Raw genomic sequence first — 25,190 nt, 5'->3', positions numbered from 1 at the left:
GACAGGCAGGATGCCCAGAAAAGACTTGAGAGGCTGTGAGACTAGCAGAGCTCTCAGGAAAAAACCCAAAAACACAAATGAGAACCCAGCCCCTCCCCTCCCTGTGACAGAGGTAGCAAAGGAGGTAGGAGGGTGAGTCTATTGTAATACAATGGCCCAGGTGGGACTCCACAGAGTAAGAAGAGTGAGGATGGGGATTTGGACACGGGAGCTGAGCTGCCGCTAGGAATTGACAGGCAGAAGAGCAGGGATGCGACTCTACCTCTACCTCTGGCTGGGATGAGGGCACGGTTGAGAAGCAATGACAGGAAGCCCAGGTGGCCTGAGTGTAGGCCCCCAGAGGGTGAGCCACTGAGCCAGGCTGGGGAGGGGCCTGGGCACCAGCCCTGTGCTACACATGTTCTGTGCCTGACAGAGGAGGACGCTCAGCTTGGAGGAGAGCCCTCGCACCAGGGCACCAGCTCCTAAATCGAAGGGGTGGAGATTCTCACCCGAGCTTGGCACTGCTACCCCAAGAACCTACCCTGGGAATAAATGATTTATTCTATTCACTTGTTTTCATGTTGTGAATCAGAGGGCACGCGCGGGTGTGCACGCGCGCGCACACACACACACACACACACACACACACACACACACACACACAGAGGTTTGGGGACTTGTCCCAGCTCCGCCAGTAAGTGAGTGGAGACAGGAGTAGACAACGGCACCCTGGAGGTCCCTGCGGGCAGCTGGGTCTGCCCCAGGGCACCTTCCTTCCTGGGCACCTGAGGAGCCAGCCCCCCAAAATCCCCAAAGCTCTCTGTAGCCCCAGGGATCCTGGAGGTGACTGCTCTTTACGGAGGTTTCTGGACTTAATTGTCCACTGACTGAGAACACATGGACAGATGGAAATGCCTTCCAGGAACTCCCCTCAGACTTCACTGAGGTAGGCAGCCAAGGTCCTGAAAGTCCCTGCCAATTCTGAAAAAGCCCCTCCCTGAAGAAATCCCCCTCTTTCCCCTGCTGGGTCCAAGAGCCTAGCTGAGAAGCTGCATCCAAGGCGTCCTCACTCCACCTGAGGCCCAGGCGTTCCTGCGAGGCTGAGGCCAGGCAGGAGGCACCTGCCTGCCCCAGACCCATCTTCCAGCAGCGGCCATGTGCAATACCAAAGCGAAAGACACGGGCTAAACCCAGGCTCCCTGTCCTGACATGTGGCTGACCTCCAGTTTCTCATTGCCTTCCCGAGCCCCAGTTTTCTCACCTGTAAATGGGGGGCAATAATAACTACCATACAAGAAGATGCAGGTATCAAAGCTGGGTAAACCGTGCGAACTGCAGAGGGCTGCAGATGTGATTACTATGCATATATTCAGACTTCTCTGAGATAGAGGTGCCAAAAATAATCACAATAATACTAGCAATGACAATGATAACTATCATTTATTGAAGAACTGCTATGTGCCGGTTCCTGCGCTAAGAACTTTCATAGTTTTTCTTCCCCGACCCTCACAGCCAGAGAAGGGAGCTTCTACGTCAGGCCCATTTTGACAGAGGACCCTGGAGCCCACAGAGAGGTTAAAGGATGTGCCCAGAGTCACAGAGCAGGGTAGAAACCGAATGACTTTCACACTGAGGCTCAGGGCACCCCTGAGCGCAGGCGCTACCAGCACATCTCCTCTAGGGATGGGGTATGTTTTTCAGCCTCGAGTCTGGCCCAGTATTCAGAGCTATTTTTTGCTTACTGGGTTTTTCTTGTCTTCCCCAAATGAGGAAGGCTGGCAGACTGGGAGCTGCTTCTCTAGGATAAATCGTTTTAAATCTCGTTTCCTAAAGTCCTGAAGGCAGGAGCTCCCCAGGGAGGTGCCACCACTCCATCTCGATGCCCCAGGGCTGTCAGTGATATCAGGCCAGAGTGTAAATAAGGGCAACCTCTGCAGGGTCAATGATTCATCAACACATGCCCAGCATCTCAAACACGTGCACCCCATTCGATCAGCAAGCCCAGTTCTTGCCCAGACCAACCTGTAAAGATGCCCACTCAAAAGGCGTTCACTGGGTTTGGTTTTGCCAAATGAAAAACTGCTGGAGACTGGCTGCACAACGCTTTAAATCTACTTCCCGCGACTGAATTGTACACTTTCAAGTGGTTGAGACGGTCAGCTTTATGTTACGTGTCTTTTACAACAGTGGAAAATAGAGGCCAGGCATGGGAGCTCTTGCCTATAATCCCAGAATTTTGGAAGGCCAAGTCAGGAGGATTACTTGAGCCCAGGAGTTTGAAACCAGCCTGGCAGCATAGTAAGACCCGGTCTCTACAAAAAATAATTAGCCAGGCATGGTGGCATGCATGTAATCCCAGGTACTCAGGAGGCTGAGGTGGGAGGAAGGCTTGGGTCTGGAAGGTCAAGGCTGTAGTGAGCTGGATCGCACCACTGCTCTCCAGCTTGGGGGACAGAGCAAGACCCTGTCTCAACAAACAAACAAAATGCAAACTGGTTTACAAGACAGAGAAACTGTAACCAACCAATTTCCCATCACTAGGGAATTAATTAAATAAATGCTGGTTTATTCAACAAATCACTGCTTACAACAAGGTCAGCAAACTGGCCACTGGTCCAAATCCAGCCGCTTGTTTTCTCTTGCTTAGCCTCCAGAGTAGCTGGAACTCCAGGTGCGCACCACCATGCACGGGTAATTTCTGTATTTTTAGTAGAGATGGGGTTTCGTCATGTTGGCCAGGCTGGTCTTGAACTCCTGACTTCAAGTGATCCACTCACCTCAGCCTCCCAAAGTGCTGGGATTATAGGCATGAGCCACATCGCCTGGCCAAAAATGCATGACTTTAATAACCAGAGTAAACAATAAATACCATTTTATTATGGTCTTGGACCTTCCAGGAAGCGAATGTTGAAATTGGCACTCTTGTTGAACAGGACTGAGGTGGCCTTTTCTGACAGCATTGGAAGTCATAGACCTGTTATATTAACACCCCCTACATTTACCAGTTTAAAATAGGTGGGGGGTGTGGGGGCAGGCACCCCATGGGAGATCTCACGACAAGCCCCGAGAAGGTCTCCCTCTTAAGAATCTCCTTTCTTCCTTAAATTACCCCAGGCACCAGGAAGGTGAATCTGATTTCTGGACTTGGCCCCATAGCTGAGGGGGTGGAGAGCTGCTCTGGGGGGCTCACCTTGGGGTATAAAATGAGAAACTGCATGTGGGGTGCTTGGCACTGATGTGCTAGGCCTTCTGAGCACGTAACCTCACCGTGCTTACAAAGTGGTGAGGTTGGGAGGGCGCAGTGGCTCACACCTGTAATCCCAGCACTTTGGGAGGCTGAGGCGGGAGGATGACAAGGTCAGGGGTTCGAGACCAGCCTGACCAACATGGTGAAACCCGTCTCTACTAAAAATACAAAATTTAGCTGGCCATGGTGGTAGGTGCCTGTAATCCCAGCTGCTCAGAAGGCTGAGGCAGGAGAATCACTTGAACCTGGGAGGTGGAGGTTGCAGTGAACAGAGATCGTGCCACTGCGCTCCACCCCGGGTGACAGAGCAAGACTCCGTCTCAAAAAAATAAAAAAGTGGTGAGGTAACCCCCACCCCAAAATCCCAGGATCACTGTCTTTCTAACCCTCCTGGGTGCCGCTATTGCTCCACTTTAGGGGTGGGTTAGCTGAGGCTCACAGTAGTTCAGTGACCCCTGCAGGTCACGCGACTGGCAGAGCTGGAGCTGGGATTTGAGCTAGGGACTGTCTGACTCCCCAGCTCCATGGACTCCACTACATGGGTTGCTCCCTGTCAGCAATACTTTTCTGGGCTGGTCCATTAAAGTTCAGGCTCCACTGAACAACCAACCAATTCACATATCCGTGTCAGGCCCTTTCTCAGATGAGAACCTGAAGATTTGAGCCCCCAAGTGACGTGCCCAGTGAGGAGGGCGGACACCATCAGTGCTCAGACTTCAGAGGTGACAACATCTGTTCTTTCACCCTGTTCCTCTAGACACCCCTGCTATGTCGGGGATGAGGAGCCCTTTCAGAAAGTGTAAGCCAAGAGGGCTGCTTGGAGGAGGCATCAGATAAAACTGAGGGCAAACCTGCCTGTCAGGCTCTTCTATAAAATGGGCTCCCATGTGCAAATACATCAGCAAGCCTCAAAAAGAAGAACTGGCAGCCTCTGTTTATTGCCTATAAAGCTGCCAGCCCAGGCAGGGCCCCTTGCACAATACTCTTTATCTGGAAGCAGAACTCACATTCCAGCCTCACAGCAGCAGAAGACTCATTCCCCAGCTGCCCTTGACTTCTCATTAACCAGGAGGAAGGCCTTAAGAGGAAGGGGCTGGAACCAGAGGCCGCTCCCAGCCTGAGGAAGTGGGCTAGGGTCAGCTCAATTAGGTTCAAATCCTTCCTAGCTGTGTGACCTTGAGAACAATCAATTCATCTCTCCAAGCCTCAGTTTCCCAATCTGTACAATGGGGATGACATCAGCACCCACCCCACAGGGCTCCAGAGGAGGCTGTGTGTGGGTCTGTGACATGCTTAGCAGGAAGCACTCAATAAATTTATGTCATGTTTTTTCAACAGCACACCCAACTTCTTAGGGTTGACAGAGAAACATGAGTTAACGCACGAAACCTCTCAGCACCATCTGAGCATGCTGAGTCCAGGAAGTATTAGCAATGATTATTGACGTCTATAATTATGATGATGATGACTCTGGAGGCCAGCATCGTGTAGGTCACCTCCATGCCTGCCTAGCAGCTGGCTGGGGGAACACACCTGCCCAATGTCACAGCGCAAAGAATCCATCTCCCCGGGGTTGGGCTGCTTGTGACTAAGCATTCTATGCCCAAGGGGCTTGATGAAAAGGAAGGACTTGGTCGGTCCAGCCGCCAGCAGCAGTAGGCTGAGAAGCTCTGGGCCACAAATGAATGCCTGTCTGGTCCCAGCTTCAAGGGGACCCCACATCAACCAATCCCAACCCTGGACCAGTGGGAGCTTAGCCTTCCCCCTTAGAAATTTCTGCCCAGGAAGCCAGAGTTTTCAAATTCCAAAGCAGAGTCCACAGTCGCTCTTGACATCAAGGGAAGGGGTCAAGGCCATCATTTTTACAAAATGAGACGCAGAGCAGAGCACAGCGGATGGTGAGTACGAGATAATCTGAGAAACCTCAGTTTCAGGGTTTGACTTTCACACGCATGTTTGCATATGTGCGCACACAGGCCAAATCCCATTGTAAAATGTATTTAATGAATGCTGAGGATTAAAAGAATCTGGAAGCCCCTAGAGTAGGCAATGTCTTAAGTCAGTGAAGAAGACATTCCTTAAACCTTTTTTAAAAACACGATGATGATCCTGAACTAAAAGAAAAATAAAGCTGCTGTAAACACTGAGACCATCAGCACAATGCCATTAAGATCCATAGATAACGGAATCACGTCAATGTTAAATCAGTTTCCTGGGGTAGGTAACTGTGCCAGGGTTATATAAGAGAATGGCCTTGCTCTTATGAAAGACCTGCAGGACCGAGGTTAAGGGGCATCACGCCTGCAATTTACCCCAGTGATTCAGCAAAAATGGAAGAAAATTCACATGGCTATTTTTATTTAACATATTAGTGAGAAAGAGATGAAGTGAATGTGGCAAATGTTACCCATGGGAAAATCTTAACAAAGGGTGTAATGCGAGGCCACTGTAATACTCTTGCAACTTTAGCAAAGGTTTTCCATTTTGCATATTTGTTATTTATAATTTTATTTATTTTTAATTTTTGCTGAGACGGGGCTCAATATGTTGCCTAGGCTGGCCTTGAGCTCCTGGCCTTAAGCAATCCTCCTGCCTTGGCTTCCCAAAGTGCTGGGATTGCAGGCCTGAGCCACCGTGCCCCGGGCAACATGGTAAACCCCTATTGCTACAAAAAGTGCAAAAATAAGCTGGGCATGGTGGCACATGCCTGTAGTGCCAGCTACTAGGGAGGCTGAGGTGGGAGGATCACCTGAACTTAGGGAGATAGAGGCTCAGTGAGCCCTGATGATGCCACTGCACCCCAGCCTAGGCAACAGAGTGTGACCTGGTCTCAAAACAACAAATCTTTAATAGATTAGAGACAGAGCCAAGCTCAGACCCCCAGTCCTCAGAATCAGCTCAGTGAGGGCCTCCTCCCCACAACAGTCTTGCCCCAGGCTACCCTGCAGCAGAACCAGGACAGGGCCTGGGCTGGGTCTCTGAAACCAGTGGTTGGCCCATTTGCAGAGCCTTCCTGTGCCCTCTCTGGCACAGACTGGCTGAGGACCACGCAGGCACAGAGTGGCCAACGCAGGCCAGGGGACCTGCCACCTGGAGGTGAGGTGTGGACAAGGTCTGCGGGCCTTAGGGGTCCTGTCTTCTCCTCCTAGAGCTTGGAGGAGACACAGAGCTCCTGAGCCCCCCACCTTGGGTCACTGCACAGTGTGAGACACCCATCCCACCGGGAGGTCCCAGGTCACTTACATTTGGAAGCTCCTCAGAAGGGGCTGTGGTTCTAGTTCTGGATCTATTGTAAAGAGAGGAAGAGAAGGAAAGAAGAGATCTGGTTAGAGGCAGACTGTGCACAGGGCCCCTGATCTTCCAATTACTTTTTTTCTTTTTCTGAGATAGGGTCTTGCTCCATTGCCCAGGCTGGAGTGCAATAGCGTGGTCTCGGCTCACTGCACCCTCTGCCTCCCGGGTTCAAATGATTCTTCTGCCTCAGCCTCCCGAGTAGCTGGGATTACAGGCACCTGCCACCACACCTCGCTATTTTTTTGTATTTTTAGTAGAGATGGGGGGTTTCACAATGTTCGCCAGGCTGCTCTTGAACTCCTTCCTGACCTCGTGATCCTCCTGCCTCGGCCTCCTAAAGTGCTGGGATTACAGGCGTGAGCCACCACGCCCGGCTCTTCCACCCACTTATAACCACCAAACTTGTGCTAGGGAGGGGCTCACCAACCCATATGGAAGGCCAGGACGCTGAGGCTCATACACACAGACTCACATGTGCCAACACACGCTCACACACAGACACATTCAGACACATGTGTAATCATATGCAGACTCCCAGCCCCACACACACTTGCCTGTGCTGGCCACGCACATTCACAGCCACACACAGACCCACATGGGACACACATGCACTCTAACTCACACACGACCCCTTACTCACACACGCCCCTCTCCTGGATGCCGGGTGCCCAAAACTCAGTCAGCAGCAAGAACCAGCATGTTACCCTTGGTCAGAGGGAGACAGATTTCAGCTGCAAATGGGTAAGCTGCTCCACAGCCCCAGCCAGAGAAAGCCCACACTCCTGAGTGCCCCACCAGCTCAGTCACGTGGCCTGACTATTCTTGAGGGGCACACGAACATAGCAGGGCCAGAGCGAGGGGCCTTGGAGAAGATCCCTGGGGAACGTGGTCCTCACCAACCAGCTCAGGGGTAAGAATCACTGCCCAGAAAATCTGCTGAGCTTTGCTGAGCCAAGCAGTCCCAGAAGTGCCTAACCCGGAAGACCTTTTTTTTTTTATTCTGTTGTTTTTTTCAGTAGAAGCTCAGTTTGGGAAATAGGCAATTGGGGGCAGATCACCTCCTCCTACCAGCAAAGCTCCTTGCCCTGAGGCTGGAAGGCTCTCCTGGATTCCTGGAATCTAAGTGTGCAAAGTCAGGAAATGGTTTCTTCTCAACTGAGATCTTTTCAATGAACTGTTAAACTGGGATTAGCAGAGATGAGCAGGGGTGTCGCTGGGGGAGATGGCGTGAGAGAGTGGGTCTGGGAAAGCAGGCAGAAGCCTCCAGGACCCCTTTCCTTGCTGTAGCTGCAGCTCAGCCCTGGCAGTCTCTTTCCCAGACCCAGAGGCACACTTGCCAGTGTCAGTAAATGCCAGTCCAGCATGCTCCAGAGCTCCCTGTCCTCCAAATTAGATGACCTCATTGTTTCGTTAGGGCCCTCACATTCAACAGGCTCACACTGGTGCCCACTGGGTCCAAGACACTGTGAGGTAGGAACAGTCAGTCAACAACTTATGGTGCACCTACTGTACTAGGCACTGCACTGGGCACATGAAACTCAGCAGTGGACAACTCAGCCAAGGTCTCTGAGCTCATGAAGCCTGGAACCATGGGCTAGAGGCTGGGCACATGATAGAGAGGCCATCACAGCTCCATTCTGGGCTCTGTGAAGGCTGGGTGGATAAGTAATGTCTGCCATGGGTTTGGGTGGTGGAAATAGCAACATGTACCTTGCTATCCTAGACCATATACAGGGAAGTGGGATAAAGTGAAAGATGAAGGCAGCCTATTTAAAGCACAATGTTAAGAGAACCAGAGGAAGGAGAGCATAATTCTGTTTGGGCCAAAACCTTACCAATTATACGAGGCCAGCCCAGTTCAGAGAGGAGGATAAGAATTGCACTAAAGGCCAGGTGTGCTCATGCCTGTAATCCCAGCACTTCAGGAGGCTGTGGCAGGAGGATCACAAGCCCAAAAGTTCAAGACCAGCCTGGGCAACATAGAGAGACCTGTCTCTACAAAAACATAAAATTTAAAAATTAGCTGAGTATGCTAGCACAGTCCTACCTACTTGGGAGGCTGAGGCGGGAGGATTGCTTGAGCCCAGAAGGTTGAGGCTGCAGTGAGCAGATCGTACCTCTGCACTCCAGCTGGGGTGACAGAGACCCTGTCTCTTAAAAGAAAAAAAGGAAAAGAAAAAAAAAATAGCACTAAAGTCCATATATCTAGCCTGCTGGCACCCATGGCCCTTCTGGGGACAGCCTAAACCTGTTCCACCAGGAGGCCCACACAGGCCTGCTCTCAGCCCATGGGGTCTAGATGGACTGACTCTATCTCCTCCTCCTAGGTGGGCATGTGAGCCAGCTCTAGTCAATCAGAGGGGGGCTGTCATGATTGGCTCAACGATAGGCACTTGATCAGCCTGGTCAAAAAGAGTGGTGATTCGGACTTTTGCTAAAAATACTGGGGAAAAAGAAGGCTCTTTCTTGGTTGAGATGGCTACACTGACGGGGGGGGCAGTGGTTGCTGCACCACGCTAATGAGCAGCTAGGGCACCCATGGAGAATGAATGAAGCAGGCACAGACCGACACAGAGCCGGGAAATGAGAGAAGGAAACTGAGTCCCAATGACAGCTTTCAGCACCTGGATTCCGCCTCGGGCTGAAGTATGGCCCTGAGCTTTTATGTTAAAAGAGTCAGTAAATGTTCTTTTTTATTTTTAAAGTCAGTTTGGGCTGGGTGTGATGGCTCATGCCTGGGAGACAGAGTGAGAATGCATCTCAGAAAAAATAAAATAAAAATAGTCAGTTTGAACTGATTTCTGCCATTTGCAATATAAGAATCCAGACCTATACCCTGCCTTGAACTTGCTGCATAATTATATGTATGTCTCTGACACACTGCTCCCACCACATAAAAAGAGGAAGGATGTGGATGACAGAACACCTGAGGTTCCCGCAGCCCCTGTCACTCTAGTTATCACAGGCAAGGGTTAGGCCTGACCCTTCCCCCCAGCCCCACCCTGCCCCCAGGCACACAGCCAGAGAGGTCATCAGGCCTTCTCTAAGTTAAACACAAAGCAGAATTGCCTGGAGGGCTCTTGAAAATCCAGATTCCTGGGCCCCACCCCCGAGGTCTAACTGAGCAGGTCTTGGGTGGGGCCTGAGGTTCTGCATTCTGCCAGCTCCCAGGTGATACCCATAGTGCTGGGCCAGGGGCAGCATTTGAGGACTCTCACTATCTGTTCTACGTTTCCCAGTTGCTGAAGATAGGAGCTCAGTGCGAAAATAAAGCCCCAGCCAGCAGGCAACCATGCCCTCTCTGTCCTCAAAGCAGACCGTGATTACGGAGAATGCCCGCGTGGCTGCAGGGATAAGCCAGTCTTTAAACAACGGAAGCAGCAGGTCCCAGTTCATGCAATCCCATTGCTGCTCCTTCCAGCCAGCCGTATTTCCCCAGAATGCATCTAAATAATGGGGGAGGAAGTAAGAGGCTAAGGTGCCTCTTTAGGCTCCAGCAGTCTTCAGGCTGGTCTTTCAGGCACCCAGAGCATCCCTGACGGCTCGCCCACTCCCAGGCAGCATGCCAGCTCCAAATCCCGCTGTGGGCCTTGTCCGGACACGGTGACCCAGGCCGCCCCGCTGTCAGCAGTCTGGCTGGCCCTGGGCTCTCCCCTGATTTACATCCGACTTGGCTGTCTTAAAAAGCCTCCTGCGGCTTTTGGAGCAAGGACACTTTTCAGTAGTAAAAGGCTTCCCCAACAGCATCCTTTCCAAGGTGGCGCTGGCCCAGCGCGAACGCCGGCAGGCTCCCAGCTGTGTGACCTTGGGCAAGTTACCGCCCTCAGCTGGGCCTCAGGTATTCAAAATGAGAATAATGGTGTCTTTGGTGAGGATCAGGGAGAGGAGGTTCAGGAAACACAGGGTCTGGTTTTAAATGCACAGGAGGCACCCAACAGCACTGTTTATCTCCTTGACTCAGAGTGGTTCACAGACCAGCACTGTCCACAGCACCTGGGGGCTGGTTAGAAATTCAGGGCTCCTGACCCCACCTAGGCGTGCTGTCTCATTGCTGTCACCCAGACTGGAGTGCAGTGGCATCATCTCAGCTGAGTGCAACTTCTGCCTACCAGGCTCAGCCTCCCAAGTAGCTGAGGCTACAGGTGCGTGCCACCATGCCCGGCTAATTTTTATATTTTTTGTAGATATGGGGTTTTGCCATGTTGCCCAGGCTGGTCTCAAACTCCTGAGCTTAAGCCATCTACCTGCCTTGGTCTCCCAAAGTACTGGGATTACAGGCGTGAGCCTTCGCACCCGGATAAGATTTTGCTTTTCTTTTTTTAAAAGTCTGTTCTAATTGATATTCTTCTACCAATGGTAGAAGCAGAATCCACATTATTGTTCCTCAAGGCAGTGTTCTTTACTAAAAGCCTGTTGCTACAGTTCTGCTCAGAGTAACTCTGGAACTCCTGTCCCCAAATCAGGACACCTTTCAGAGCCAAGGCTGGGACATCTTAAAAAGCCACCAAGAGGACGACTGCGTCCTTAAAGGAGTCCTGCAGGGACAGCACCCCATGTGGTGACACGCGCTTCCACATGGACAGAATGGTCTTTTCTCCCTTTATTCAGAAGCTATTTCCCTTAAACACAAAATCTGGGCCACCCCTTACAGGACCAGAGAGTAGAAAGGACTCACTTAGGTCACAGAGCAAGCCAGAGGCCAAGGGCGTTCTAAGCCTGGTGTTGCAGTGCCAGATGCAGGGTCTTTGATTTTAAAAGGGCATTAGCCATGCATGTGTAATTTTTTGTTTGACATCCATAGCCCTGCCAGACAGACAGCTCCATGAGGGTACAGATTGGTCTGTCTTGTTCACCAGCCACAACCCCAGGGCTTAGGACAGGGCCTGGAACAAGTATTTGTTAGACGGATGGATGGTGACGGATGAATGTAATTTCCAAGCCTGGAGCCACCCAGATGTTCACCATAGGTTCTCATTTCAGAGCAGAAGGAATCAGGATCTCTTGATTTGTATGTTGAACACCCACTGTGTGCCAGACCCCTATGCTAAATGCTGGAGCATCCATCCCTCCCCTTGAAGTGTCCCCAGTCAGGTGCATGGGTATAAGGTAAGACCATAAAGGTCTGAGCTCAGGCCAGAGGAAAGGACCACAGTGCTCAGAGCAGGATGAGCTGAAGTCCACTTTAACTCACGTCATCTTTGTTGAGTGCTTACTACGTGCCAGGCACTGTTAAGAGGCTCAAGGAATGCTTCCTAGAGCCAGCAGCTCCAAGCTCGCCCTTTAGATGGGAGGGAGGGCCTTGCAGGCTGAGGGGCCAGCATGGGCAGGGCCAAGAGAGACTGATGCTTGGGGCTAGTGAGGAGCAGAAACTAGCAGGACTACAAACACAGGAAAGAAGCTGCGATAGGTGAGCGTGAACACTGGCCAAGAGCCAGACCGCGAAGGGCTTCCGATGCCAGGCTAAGGAGGTTGGAATTGATTTCACAAAGCACTAGGGAGCCACTGAAGGCTTTTGAGCAAGAGAGTGGCATGCAGAGAGCTGGTCCCCGGATGGCACAGAGAGGTCCCTAGGAGGCACAGAGGCTAGTGAAGAGGCTGTTGTCTTGGGCTGGTGTGATGTCCACCTGCAGAGGAGACACCAGATGTCATCTCTGAAGGAATGAATGTCCTTGAGATCATGACCTGAGTCTTCCCTCACGGTGCTGACTAGCCGTGGGGCAAGAGGGCAGGTCCCTTAGGACCTCCCCCTTCCGGCACCCTTCACCCACAAAACATGACACTGCTGAAATCGCTGGCCAACCATACTCCTCCCCTCCAACCAAACAACCGGCAGTCTCGGGTTAAGGACTTTCCACTGGAGAAGCAGGGAGTCACTTGGCACTTATGTGCAAAAAAAAGTCCTAAAAGGAAGTGCTTCTCAGGGCGTCCCAGCATAAGGAGGGAGCACGCAGAGATGTGGTCCTGAGCCTCCAGGTCAGGAAGGACCCAACATGAGCAGAACCCTGAGGGCTCAGCCCTCTGCCTTCCAGCCCAGGACTGCTCGGATACCTACTGATGGAGGAAGCCTTCCACTGCCAGCCCAACCCTTCTGGCAACCACCAGCCCTCTCCCTACCTGCCATGTTCTAGTCCACACAGCGGCCAGAGCTGCTCGTCATGTGTTAGACTCCATGCTCCTTCCTGAGCTTTCCAGGAACCCCATCCTGGATTTTAGGGGTGTCTCTGAGCAGTCAAACCATAAGGAATCTTTGCAATTGATAGAGCTTTGCCCTCCCACCTCCCTTTCCCATGAGTTGTGACAAAACCAGGATCTGAGAGTCATGAACAATATCATCAAAAGTTTAAGGCAGAGGCATTAACACTGTCCTTAAATCCCTCGCTGCCAAGGGGGGTTTCACAGAAGCATCGAATGGTGGGAATGGTGGGTATGGCTGAAGTGGGGAGCAGGGGGAGCCACATCTGTGAACAATGGCTCCTTTTTGTTTGTTCGTTTTTGAGTCTAAGTCTCCTTTGTCACCCAGGCTGGAGTGCAGTGGCGCAGTCTCTGCCCACTGCAACCTCCGCCTCCCAGATTCAAGAGATTCTCCTGCCTCAGCCTCCTAAGTAGGTAGGATTACAGGCGCCCACCACTGAGCCCAGCTAATTTTTGTATTTTTAGTAGAGATAGGGTTTCACCACATTGACCAGGCTGGTCTTGAACTCGTGACCTCATGATCTGCCCACCTTGGCCTCCTAAAGCACTGGGATTACAGGCATGAGCCACACGCTGGCCAAACAATGGGTCTTTAGATGGCTTTATCTTCCTGTGTTGACGAGTGCCTCCCTTGGGCCTCACCGTTCTCATCCATAAAGTGGGCGGACAGAGAAGGTTAACTGGATGATCCCACAATCCCAAAGTCCCCACACTCTACAGCCTTGGGCCGCTCTCCCTCGGACCAGAGGTGGCATTCCCAGACCAGATCCTTGGCCTGCCCTTGGCATAAACCATCTTAGATTGTTCATTAACCTCCTCCTGATACAGATCTCCCCTCCCTCCTTGGGCACAGGGGCTGTTTATTTCTCCCTGCCCTCTTGGACCTGGCCTTGTACCTGGCACACAGTAGGCACTCATAAATGTTTGCAGTGCTGCCAGTGGGATAAGGATGTGCTGAGCCATCAGATGGACTCTGGATCCGGCACTCCTTCCTCCCGTTCCTAGCTGAGTGACTGGGGCCAACCACTTTTCTGATGAACATATCTCTGAAACAGCAAGGGGGAAGCACTGTGGATGCTCAATAAATATGAGTTCCTTCCCTTCTCAGAATGCTGAATGGGCTCAGCCAGCTCCTCTGCACCCTCACGGGCAAGTTCTGGGTGGGGTGTTTCATTTACTGAGCTGACAGCACTGGGGGTAATCAGACAGGAAATGCGAAGTCAGTGGCTCCCAAATGCAGGCTGGCTGTTCGGAATGGCTTGGCAGATCCATGTGTTCTGAAAAGCTGCAGTCCACATGGCCTGCTGTTGGAACAGACAAAGTGGCAGAACCAAGAACAGTACCATGCCATTTTTGTTAAAAACAAAACAAAACCACAGCTAGCTTCTAAACAGATCCCAAAGAATGCCTGGATCGAAAGGAAATCAAAACTCAAGTGAAAACTGATCCAGTAGGTAACAACAAGGAGTCTATGTCCATATGGACACCTGTGGGATACAGTTTAAGCTGTATGCGAAGGGAAATGTATAACCTTATATTAAGAAAGAGATATGAGCTGGGTGAGGTGGCTCACGCCTATGATCCCAGCACTTTGGGAGGCTGAGGCAGGTGGATCACCTGAGGTTGGGAGTTCAAGACCAGTCTAACCAACATGGAGAAACTTTGTCTCTACTAAAAACACAAAATTAGCTGGGCATGTTGGCGCATACCTGTAATCCCAGCTACTTGGGAGGCTGAGGCAGGAGAATTGCTTGAACCAGGGAGGCAGAGGTTGCAGTGACCCGATATCACACCATTGCACTCCAGCTTGGGCAACAAGAGCAAAACTCCGTCTCAAAAAAAAAAAAAAGAGAGATATGATAGGCTGTCCAGCATTTGGGAGGAGGCCGAGGCAGGTGGATCACTTGAGGTCAGGAGTTAGAGACCAGCCTGGTCAACATGGTGAAACCCTGTCTCTAATAAAAATACAAAAATTAGCCATGCGTAGTGGTGCATGCCAATAGTCCCAGCTACTTGGGAGGCTGATGCAGGAGAATTGCTTGAACCCTGGAGGCAGAGGTTGCGGTGAGCCAAGGCGAAGTCACGACACTGCACTCCACCCTGGGCAACAGAGCGAGACTCCATTTCAAAAAAACAAGAAAGAGATATGATAGACTGTCAATCAGGCAGGTGGACAGACTGAAGATCAGATTGTACTTTTTTTTAAATGATCTGAAAGGATCACTTTTTAGTTTCTGCAGTTTTGTATTGCTTGAGGTATATTACTTTTGTAATTAAAAGTGAATGCTTTAGCAGTTTCTCAAAAAGTTAACATATATCTACCTTATAACCCAGCAGCCCTAGTCTTGGAGAAAGGAAAATATATGACCACAAAAAGACTTGTACCTAAATGCAGATAGAAGCTTTATTAGCAATAGCCCCTACCAATTGGAAACAACCCAAATGTCCATCAACAGGGTGGATGACGCTGGGTGTGGTGACTCACGCCTGTAATCCCAGGACTTTGAGAGGCCAAGGCAGGTGAATCACGAGGTCAGAAGTTCAAGACCAGCCTGGCCAAGATGGTGAAACCCGGTTTCTACTAAAAATACAAAAATTGGCCAGGTGCAGTGGCAGGCGGCTGCAATCCCAGCTACTCAGGAGGCTGAGGCAGGAGAATTGCTTGAACTGGAGGCTGCAGTGAGTGGATATCATACCACTGCACTCCAGCCTGGGCGACAGAGTTCAACTCTGTCTCAAAAAATAAAAATAAAAATAATAATAATCATAAAAAAAACCCAGGATTGATAATGCATTGTGGAACATCCAAACAATGGGAGACTACTCAGTGATTAAAAAAAAAAAAATCAACTCCTGATATGCTCAACAGCACAGGTGGATCCCAGCAACGTCAGGCAGAAAAAAAATGGACACAAAAGAGTATACGCTAAACAAGTCCATTTATATGAGGATTTAGACTTGCCAAAACTAATTTATGGTAACAGAAATTGGAAAGTGGGTCTGGCATGGTGGTGTATACCTGTAATCCCAGCACTCTGGGAGGCCCACATTGGTGGATCGCTTAAGCCTAGGAGTTTGACACCAGCCTGGCAACACAACAAAACCCTGCCTGTACAAGAAATCCAGAAGAAACTAGCCAGGTGCGATGGCATGTTCCTGTAGTCTCAGCTACTTGGGAAGCTGTGGTGGCAGGATCACCTGAGCCTGGGGAGGTAGGAGGATCACGTGAGCCTGGGGAGGTCGAGGCTGCAGTGAGCAGAGATTGTGCCACTGCACTTCAGCCTGGAAGACAGAGTAAACTCTGTCTCAAAAAAAAAAAAAGAAGAAGAAAAGGACAAAAAAAATGAGAAAGTAGCTGTCTTGTGAGGTGAGGAGCACAAGACAACTTTCTGAGGTGCTGGAAATGTTCTATATCTTGATCTGGGTGGTGGTTACACAGGTGTATACATTTGTCAAAACTCATCAAACCGTAACAGAATCTTTGCATATTACTGCATGTAAATTATACCTTAATTTAAAAATATTTTAAAAAAATCATCCGAAATGAGAGGATCGCTTGAGCCCAGGAGTTCGAGACCAGCCCAGGCAAACGTGGTGAAATCTCATCTGTACAAAAAATACAAAAATTAGCCTGGAGGTGTAGTCTCAGCTACATGGGAGGCTGAGGTGGGGGGATTGCTTAGGCCCAGGAGATCAAGGTTGCAGTGAACTGTGATTGCACCACTGCACTCCAGCCTTGGCAACAAAGTGAGACCCTGTCTTAAAAATTCACAAGAAAAACATTAAAAATACAGATTCCTAGGCTCCACACCACCTGGGGGTTCTGATTGAGTATGTCCAGGCTGGGCCTGGGAGTCTGAATGTGTGTGTTTGTTTGTTTTTAAGTACCCCAGGCAATTCTGATGCTTGACCACAGTTAGGGCAGCCCACCCGCCTCCCTCACCATTCCCTCCGCACTCTTTTGTTTTAAATGGTTTATTATTTGTATGTTGGTTTTTTCCAAGAGGAAGTTGGTTGGCGACGGCAAGCTACAGCTTTAGAAAGAGAACAGCAATTCCTCAGTCTCTCTGCTTTCCTTCTCATACCCCTGACTCCCACCCTTGGCAGCAGCCTCTGCCCAGGTTTCCAAACGAAGCCTCTGACCAGGTGAGGCAGGAAGGGAAGCTCTGCAGCACCGTCCAGGACAGGCATAACTCACTTAGAGACACTAGAGCTGTATGCTTCAGGGAGGTCAAAGCCAGCAAGTTAATGGCCTGTGTACCTGTTAAATGGCATGTTCAGGCCTTCAACATCATGTTTACAGAAAGAGTTTGGGGCAAGACTCACTGGTACAGAAAATGCCTTGTGCCCTTCCTGATACTGGCTTGGTGACTCTCCGTCTCCAGGACCCCAGTTCTGTTCCTCACTTACCATCAGGGGTCTCCTGGGCTCCAGGCTTGACTGGCTTCTCCCTCACTATCCCTAAACTCAGTATGATCCTATTTCTCTACCTGCTGCCCTCAGGAGAAAGCCCAAGCCCACTTACACAACATTCAAGGCCCTCCAGCTGGACACAGTGGCTCACACCTATAATCAACACTTTGGGATGCTGAGACACGAGGAGATTGCCTGAGCCCAGGAGCTTAAGACCAGCCTGGGCAACTTAGTAAGACCCTGTCTCTATTTTTATATATAAAAAATAAAAAGACCCCCCCACCATCTGGCTCCTATTCCTCTCTCCAGCCAGGATGCGAAGAACCTGTTCTACAAACATGCTTGGCTATTTTATGCCACGGTGCCCTTGTAGCTGCTCTGCCCCCTGTTGAGAATGCCAGCCCATCCTGTTTCTCTATCCACAGACAATGGCAACTCCGAGACGGCGTCCTCTAAGAAGCAAAAGTGCCTCCTGCCTACTACCCCACCCTCACTGCACACTCAGCCGCTCCTTGGGTCTTCTTCATTGTACCCCATGGGTGGTAATTTAGGCCACTGCAGCTACCACATGCTTCTATCTCTGGGACAGGAGCTCCTAGAAAGCCAACACTCTGCCTGAACCCAGTGCCGACCTTAACCAAGGTCTATTAACCAACTAAATGAGGCATATTAAAAAAGAGCTCTCGTTCTCACTTGAAGACTTCCCTAGGCATTTGCAGATCCACAGCTCCTCCCCACAACCCATAAATTCAAACGACCGCTCTGGCCAAGCTGGCAAACACAGCCCCAAAGAGATGCAGCCCCAAATAATCTGACTTGCTCTTGACCTTCTGCAGAAGTGGGGGGATCGGCATGTACCTGCCCGAGTGGCCCTGGGGTTCCATGCCAACCCCAATTCCCAGGCAGACACCCCCTGGCTGCAGCTGAGCTGCATTTGGGGAGCCCTTATAACTTATTTCCCAGCTCTTTTCTATATACGGGAATGTGTTCAATGACTCACAAGTGTCTTATCATTCAGGACCTTTGGAAAGACTTTCAGAAGTACAGCTCCCAAATCCTTTGACAAACTGAGAGGCAGACAAGTTCAGATTAGAAAACACAGTACCCAGAGCCTGGACTGCCTCGTGGAGGCCTGACCCCCACAGCAGGATGAGTAGCAGGGCTTGGGGGAAGGAACAAAGGGAGAATGAGCAACTAGGGACAGAGGCAAGGTGCAAATGGGTCCCCTATGCTCACTCTCCTGCCTGAGGACTGGGGCACCTTTGTCCCTCATTTTCCCCAGGCCCCAGTTCAATTTCAACTCCCCAGGATATCAGTGACCAAAGCCCCATGGGGCCAAAACTCACAGCTGAGCTAGGGAAAGCCTTTTGAAACTGAATTTTGTCTCCTCAAGGCAAAGCCTCTTAGGTGGCTCTCAGTTTGTCCATCTATAAAATGGGTACTGTTCACCAGGCCTCCGGACTCTGCAAAGCAGTTGTGGCCCAATCACCACAGGTTGAGGTGATGGGAATGAGATGGGGGAGGATGATTGCAGCTGAGACATGGGTTAGTACAAGGGTGTCCCTAGAGGACAAAGGCTCCAGAATGCACCTTGGCCCTTGCCATACACCACAGTGACCCAGGACCTCGTGACACCCTCTAATCAGCAGTTCTACAGCCGAGACCAGCTTTACAGCTTACCACAAGGACCTCAATCCCCTTTACAGCTGAGGCCGGCTTTGCAGCTTACCATCTCCCTCAATCCCCTCAAGGACGTAGTGAGGCCGGCACTGGCGTCCTTGCTGCCCAGACAGCCAAGCTGAGGCTCAAAGAAACCAATGGAATCAACCAAGGTCACCCGCCCATTAAAACACAGCACAGGACTTAAATCAGTTCCCTGGGGACAAGCTCCTACCTCTGGTCCCTGGTTTGCTCTATAACCAGTCTGCCCCACCCATTTTACAGGTAAGGAAACTGAGGCCAAAAAAAGGTTACCCAAGGTCAACTAGGGGCTGAGCCAGGCCTAACACCTCCCACCATTCTACCAATCCCACCCTATTGGGGGTTCTTAGCCATGCCAGGCCCTATCCAACATCTCTCCAAAACCGTCTTAATGAAATTCCTCCCCCCACCACCTCATGTCCACCCCACACTCCCTGGGTGACTCCCTGGTCGAGAGGGAGGCAGGTGGTTGCTAAGCACTCACCCGTTCTCTCTCTCATAAAAATAAACTCCTTCTGGCTAGGAGACTCTGGACAAGATCCCTTTCCTTGTAGCCAACAAAAAATTACAAAGAAATTTTAAAAAGATCTCCTCGGTAACATTTATTTGAACGTCAGCTGTGCAAAAGCGGGAGCCAATTTATTGAGGTCCAAATGGAGCCACGCGCCACTAAACCTCAGCCTGAAGACCCACCATTCAAGTGTCTGGGCAGTTACTGAGCTGATTTATTTCCCCAGGCAGGAAATGGGGGCCCAGGCTGCCTTCCAAGCTTTTGGGGCTGGTCTTGGGGAGGCCAGGATCTGGCAAAGGCCCAGCAGTGACCGAAATAGCCAGGCCAGTGGCCCTGCCCGGCACACACCTCCCTGCCTGGTAGAGCCGCCCACAGGTCTCCTCTCCAGTCCAGGCTGAAGTCCAGGCTGAAGCTTTGGGGCTGCAGGAGGAGGTCCCTGGAATTCTCTCTGTGTGGCTTCCCCAGTGGGAGGGGGACAAGGATCTCCTGCTTAAAAGAGGAACCCACAGAAGAAAGGGAAATAGTCTGGAGGAGGAAGTGTCCTTCTGGCCCTGCCGGCTGTCCGCTACCCCCTGGCTGCCTCTCCGGGTCTTGGTCCCACTACTCAGGACTGCTGGGCACTGGCACTGCCACCTGCACGCCACCTGGGCAGCACCTATGGAGCCATGCTGCCCTATCACCTCTCTTCAGTGCCTGACCTGGAGATCCAGCTCTGGCTATTTGACCCTCTAGGTACTGGGGATACCCTCTTGGGTACAGCCGAGGACACATAAGTGCCCACAACCAGGGACCTGGAGACACAATCACACTCAGGGACATGCACGTGCACACAGCCAGGGCCTGGAAGACTCAGCCCCCCTATACACAGATTCACGCAGACACAAACGGGGACACACAAGAGCACACATCCAAAGACACAGCACACTCAGGTATCTCTCACACACACACACACACACACACACACACACACACACACAGTCCAGCACACAGAGAACAGCAAACATGCACCAGGACACACATGTGCACGCTGCCAGGGACGCGGTGAAACAGCCACCCTCAGAAACACACAGACATAGAGACACAGAGGCCACATGTAGGCATCCAGACGGAGACAGACACACAGACATACCACACACAACACACATGCGCACACACACACACCTGCCGCCCGCACCAGAAGCCGGAGCCCTTTCGCCAAGGAAACAATAACAGCCCCGCCAGGGGGACTGAGCAGGCGACCCTCTGTCCCTTCCGCGGTGGTGAAAGGGGCGCCGGATGGGGGCACGCGGAGGGGAGGAGGCCAGGACTGCGGCGACGCCGGGATGGGGAGGGACTGCAGACGGCGGGCAGCGCCGGCTCCGCGCCCGGCTCCCCGTCCCTCAGGTACCTGGGGTGGCTGCGGCGCCGCCCGCGCTCAGCTCGGCTGCGCCGGGTTCCGCCGGCCGGGGTCTGCCTGCCCGCTCGCTCTCTGGCCCGCGGGGTGAACGCTCCGCACTCCCTCCCGGCGCGGCTCGGCCTCTGGGCTCGCGGTCCTTTGGGCTCGGCGCTGGCGGCGGCGCGAAGGAAGCGGTAATTTATAAGCGGCTTCTTCCTGACCTCGCGTGTCTGTTGTCTGAGCAGGCAGCTCTCAGCATCACCCATCCTGCTGGGTGGAAAAATACCAGCTCGGCCGGGCCGGGGGCGGGGCCGGGGCGGGGCCTGGGCGTCCAGCCCCGCCCCAAGTGCGGGCGCGCGCGCGGGCGCGGACACACACACACACACACGCGCACACGCGCGCACACACACACACACACACACACACACGCACGCGCGCATGGGCTCGGACACACAAAGAACCGGGCTCGCCTAGCGCGCGCGCACACCCTCATGCAGCGCGGCGGACCCTTGTTGCCAGGTGCGGCAGCCCGCCCTGGGCTCCTCCTGCCTGCGGAAGAAGAGCAGTACAGACCCGACCCGACCCGCCTCGCCTCCACCCCGCCTTCGCAGCAGCCTCCAAACCCCACTGCTTGCCTCCCCGCCAGGCTCCTAGAATGAGGCCCAGGGCTCCTGGAGCAGCCAGGTGCAAACCATACCGGGCTCGCACTCCACTGTCCACGTTCTGGGAGACTCGGTATGCCCCTCCGAAAAGTGGGCACGATCACCGAGCCCTCCCCAGCGGCGGGAGGGCGGCCTGAGCTTTGGTGTGAACCCAGGTACAGAGCTCCAGAATCCTGGCCTTGCCATGGCCGCGTGACCCTGGGCAAGTGAATCATACTTTCTGTGCCTCGGTGTCCTCATCTAGAAAATGGTAAGGAAAATAGGCGCTTGTCTCCTCTGGCTGTTATGAGGATCCAAGGTTAACAGCGCAGAGAGCTCGGAACGCACCCGGCATCTAGGAAGTGCCAAGCCAGTGTCAGCTAATGTGACTATTTTTAAATGGAGATGGGGAGTGTGCCATTATTCTTGTCCTTATTTGAATGAACGGGCCCTCAGGGACCATTTTCCACGGCCCTGCCCTGGCAGCATGAGAGGGAAACGCTGTGAGAACCCCAAACCCCAGCTTTCTCCTTTCCCCTCTTTCTCTCTCTGCACCTAGAAGGTGGGAGGAGAGAGCCGGATCTTCTACCATTTACACGGAGAACAAAAGAAGAAATACCAGCCGGGCACGGTGGCTCACGCCTGTAATCCCAGGCCATGACAGGTGGATCATCTGAGGTCAGGAGTTCGAGACCAGCCTGGCCAACATGGCGTAAACCCCGTCTCTACTAAAAGTACAAAAATTAGCCAGGCGTGGTGGCGGGTGCCTGTAATCCCAGCTACTCAGGAGGCTGGCGCAGGAGAATTGCTTGAACTCAGGATGCAGAGGTTGCAGTGAGCCGAGATCACACCACTGCACTCCAGCCTTGGTGACTAGAGTGAGACTTCGTCTCAAAAAAAAAAAAGAAGAAATACCACACAGGCCGGGCCAAGAGCCGCCCCCACTCAGGCCAGGACCCCCACCTGGAAGGGCTCTGCAGCTGCTTTCCCTGTGCAGCCCTAGGATGCTAAGGAGCATCCCAAAGTGACACTGTCTCTCCCTGGTGTCCTCCTGCAGGCCCCTGCTGCTGTGCTGCAACCTGACCTTCCAGCAGACGCTTCTCACACTGGCTCCAGCCAAGCCAGACCCAGACCACTGGGCACATGCCCTTCCTTGCCTGCCTCTGGCACCCTTCCCCACCCTTCTCTGCTGGCCTAGGTGTGTGCCCCTTCTTCCAGGAAGCACCTGGGGACCAGTAGTGCCTCTCGGGTCCCAGTGGCCCATGTGACATCTGCTTCTGGCCACTTGAGCACTCTCCTTTGAGTTCAGGGTCACTGTACCCTTTTATAGGTGAGAAAACGGAAGTTGAGGAAGAGGAGTGACTGGGTTTCCCATATCCTCTGCTTCAGATATGAGGTTCCCTCATGAGCTGCAGGAAAAGACGGCAAGCAAAAACTCCTCAGACGCTCTGTGCATGTGTGGTCGCACAGGATGCAAAGGCTGAGGGAAAAGGGGCAGTTCCTAGCTTGGGGAGGGGACTCTGGGGTTGAGATTGGAAACAAAAAGAGGCTTTGACTAAGCCAAGAGCAGTGAAGCTGGTGGGAGAGGAAGCAAGTTCTAGTAGAGGCGCCTGCTGTGGCAGAGGCCTGAGAACAAGGTTGTCGGTGGTAGGTCTGGGCTTGAGGGTCTGAGAGAGTGAGCAAGGGAGGCAGGAGGAGCTGTGTGTTCAGAACTGCAATCTGGAAAGGCCCGTGGGATCCTTTGACCTCCAGGTAGACCAGCAGAGCCTTGTGTAGGCAGTGCTGGCGCAGGACACACCAGTGAACCATCTATCCAGTTACCAGCTCCATGAGGGATGGGATCTGTTCCTTCTGCCCCCATTGAATCCTGGAATCTATCATAGGCCTGGCACTCAGTAGGTACTCAATAAGTGTTTGCTGCATTTTAATTTAATTTAATTTATTTATTTTGAGACGGAGTCTCACTCTGTTGCCCAGGCTGGAGTGCAGCGCTGTGATCTCGGCTCACTGCAACCTCTACCTCCCGGGTTCAAGCAACTCTCCTGCCTCAGCCTCCTGAGTAGCTGGGATTACAGGTCACCTGGCTAATTTTTGTATTTTTAGTAGAGACGGGGTTTCACCATGTTGGTCAGGCTGGTCTTGAACTCCTGACCTCGTGATCTACCTACCTTGGCCTCCCAAAGTGCTGGTATTACAGGCGTGAGCCACTGCGCCCGGCCTGATGCATTTATTTTAACATACTTTTCTTTGGCACTTAGCTATATACTGTGCACAGTTAAGTGCATTTTAATATAAGTTAACCCTTTTCATCCTCACAACATCCCTATGAGATTGGTACGATTACTTCTTCCATTTTATAGAAGGTAAAGCTGAGCTACAGAGCAGTTAAGTAAGTTGCCCAAGGTCACTCAGTAGGCACATAGTAGAGCTGTAATTCAAACCTAGGCCACTTGGCTCCAATCAAGAGGTTACAATCTTGAATGAGTGGACTGTGGGTGGTGATTGCCAGACAAAAAACCCAGCCCCAAAGAAAGAAAGGAGGTGGTAAGAAGAGCTCCAACCTCAGCCCCAGGGAAAGGTGGCAGATGAGGTGGAAAAGGGATGGTCGGACTGGGGATGGGGACCGAGAGGAGCCGGGGCCAAAGCTAGGGGCAGGCACAGGTTGGACAGAGCTCAGAGCAGGGGCCACAGACCCTCACTCCACATCAGCTCTATGGCTTCCCAGCTGTGTGGCTAGGGCCTGCCAGCCTACTCTCTGAGCCTCAGTTTCCTCATTGTAATATGAGATAAAATAAGACCCTGCCTCACTGAGCCATTTTGAGGAGAGAGGTCTCGAACTAGGGCCTTAAACCTAATCCAGCTCCCAGATGTGCTTCTTTGGCCATCACTGAGCTTTAATGTGTTTGGAGTTAATTTCTGTGAATACAAACTTGGAGATTTCACATTTAAAAACTCTGGCCAGCCTGGGCAACAAAGTAAGATTCCATCTCTACGAAAATTTATTTTCTTTTTTTTTTTTGAGATGCAGTTTTTGCTCTTGTTGACCAGGCTGGAGTGCAGTGGCGTGATCTCAGTTCACTGCAATCTCTGCCTTTTGGTTTCAAGCAATTCTCCTACGTCAGCCTCCCGAGTAGCTAGGATTACAGGTGCCCGCCACCACACCCAGCTAATTGTTGTATTTTTAGTAGAGACCAGGTTTCACCATGTTGGCCAGGCTGGTCTTGAACTCCTGACCTTGTGATCCGCCCTCCTTGACATCCCAAAGCCGAGTATGGTGGAGCATGCTTGTGGTCCCAGCTACTTGGGAGGCTGAGGCAAGGGGATCACTTGAGCCCGGTGGGTCAAGGCTGCAGTAAGCTATGATTACACCACTACACTCCAGCCCAGATGAGAGAGCAAGACCCTGTCTCCAAACAACAATGGCAACAATGACAAAATCTGAATGCCTGGTTTCTCTTGAAATGTGGCAAAATGGGGCCACCCCACCTGGGCCCATTACCCACCTGTCTACAATGTCCTGGAGCTGAAGGGCATTAGCCACCCTCTTACATGAGGGCATGGGCTCCCCAGGGTGCCACAGTTCCCTCCTGGCTAGTTTGCTCCTTTCTGTCACCTGTGGGCCCCTGCAGGGGCCTGCGTTTGAGACCCATGATACACTTTGTGCACCCTGCCCTCTCGAAGATAACTGAGCAACAGGGAAATGAAAAGCTTTGGCAACAAAGAGGGAGCTTCAGGGAAAGCCAGGCAGAGGTTCCCCTTAGAACCACAGACTAGGCTGAAATTCCACTGAGACTAATTCTTCTCATTTCAAGAATGAAAATCGATTGCCAGACA

General features: G+C 51.9%; 1 protein-coding gene and 1 long non-coding RNA gene across 5 annotated transcripts in view; one reads left to right on the top strand and one right to left on the bottom strand.

The window, feature by feature from the left end:
- The window catches only part of SLC6A6 (solute carrier family 6 member 6), an 88,335-nt gene extending 67,341 nt beyond the window's left edge, over window positions 1–20,994 (bottom strand). For 2 of the 4 annotated variants that reach the window (XM_032262337.1, XM_032262335.1), the window contains exons 1-2: window positions 20,728–20,994; window positions 6,473–6,515 (exon numbers count right to left, since the gene is read on the bottom strand). The gene's annotated coding sequence lies outside the window, so the exon portion shown is untranslated. Of the gene's footprint in view, window positions 1–6,472; window positions 6,519–20,501; window positions 20,650–20,727 lie in introns of those variants that run through there. The other 2 variants (XM_032262338.1, XM_032262339.1) reach the window with 2 other exon arrangements.
- LOC116539412 lies at window positions 7,717–23,326 on the top strand. The gene is made up of 3 exons (XR_004264032.1): window positions 7,717–7,730; window positions 14,480–14,491; window positions 23,041–23,326. It is a non-coding gene; the product is annotated as an uncharacterized LOC116539412 (long non-coding RNA).
- The last annotated feature ends 1,864 nt before the right edge of the window (window positions 23,327–25,190 follow it).

Source organism: Sapajus apella, unplaced genomic scaffold, assembly GCF_009761245.1.
Source record: "Sapajus apella isolate SASKATOON/1434 unplaced genomic scaffold, GSC_monkey_1.0 scaffold128, whole genome shotgun sequence".
Classification (NCBI taxonomy): Eukaryota; Metazoa; Chordata; class Mammalia; order Primates; family Cebidae; genus Sapajus; species Sapajus apella.
This window is presented reverse-complemented; position numbering and strand designations above follow the sequence as displayed.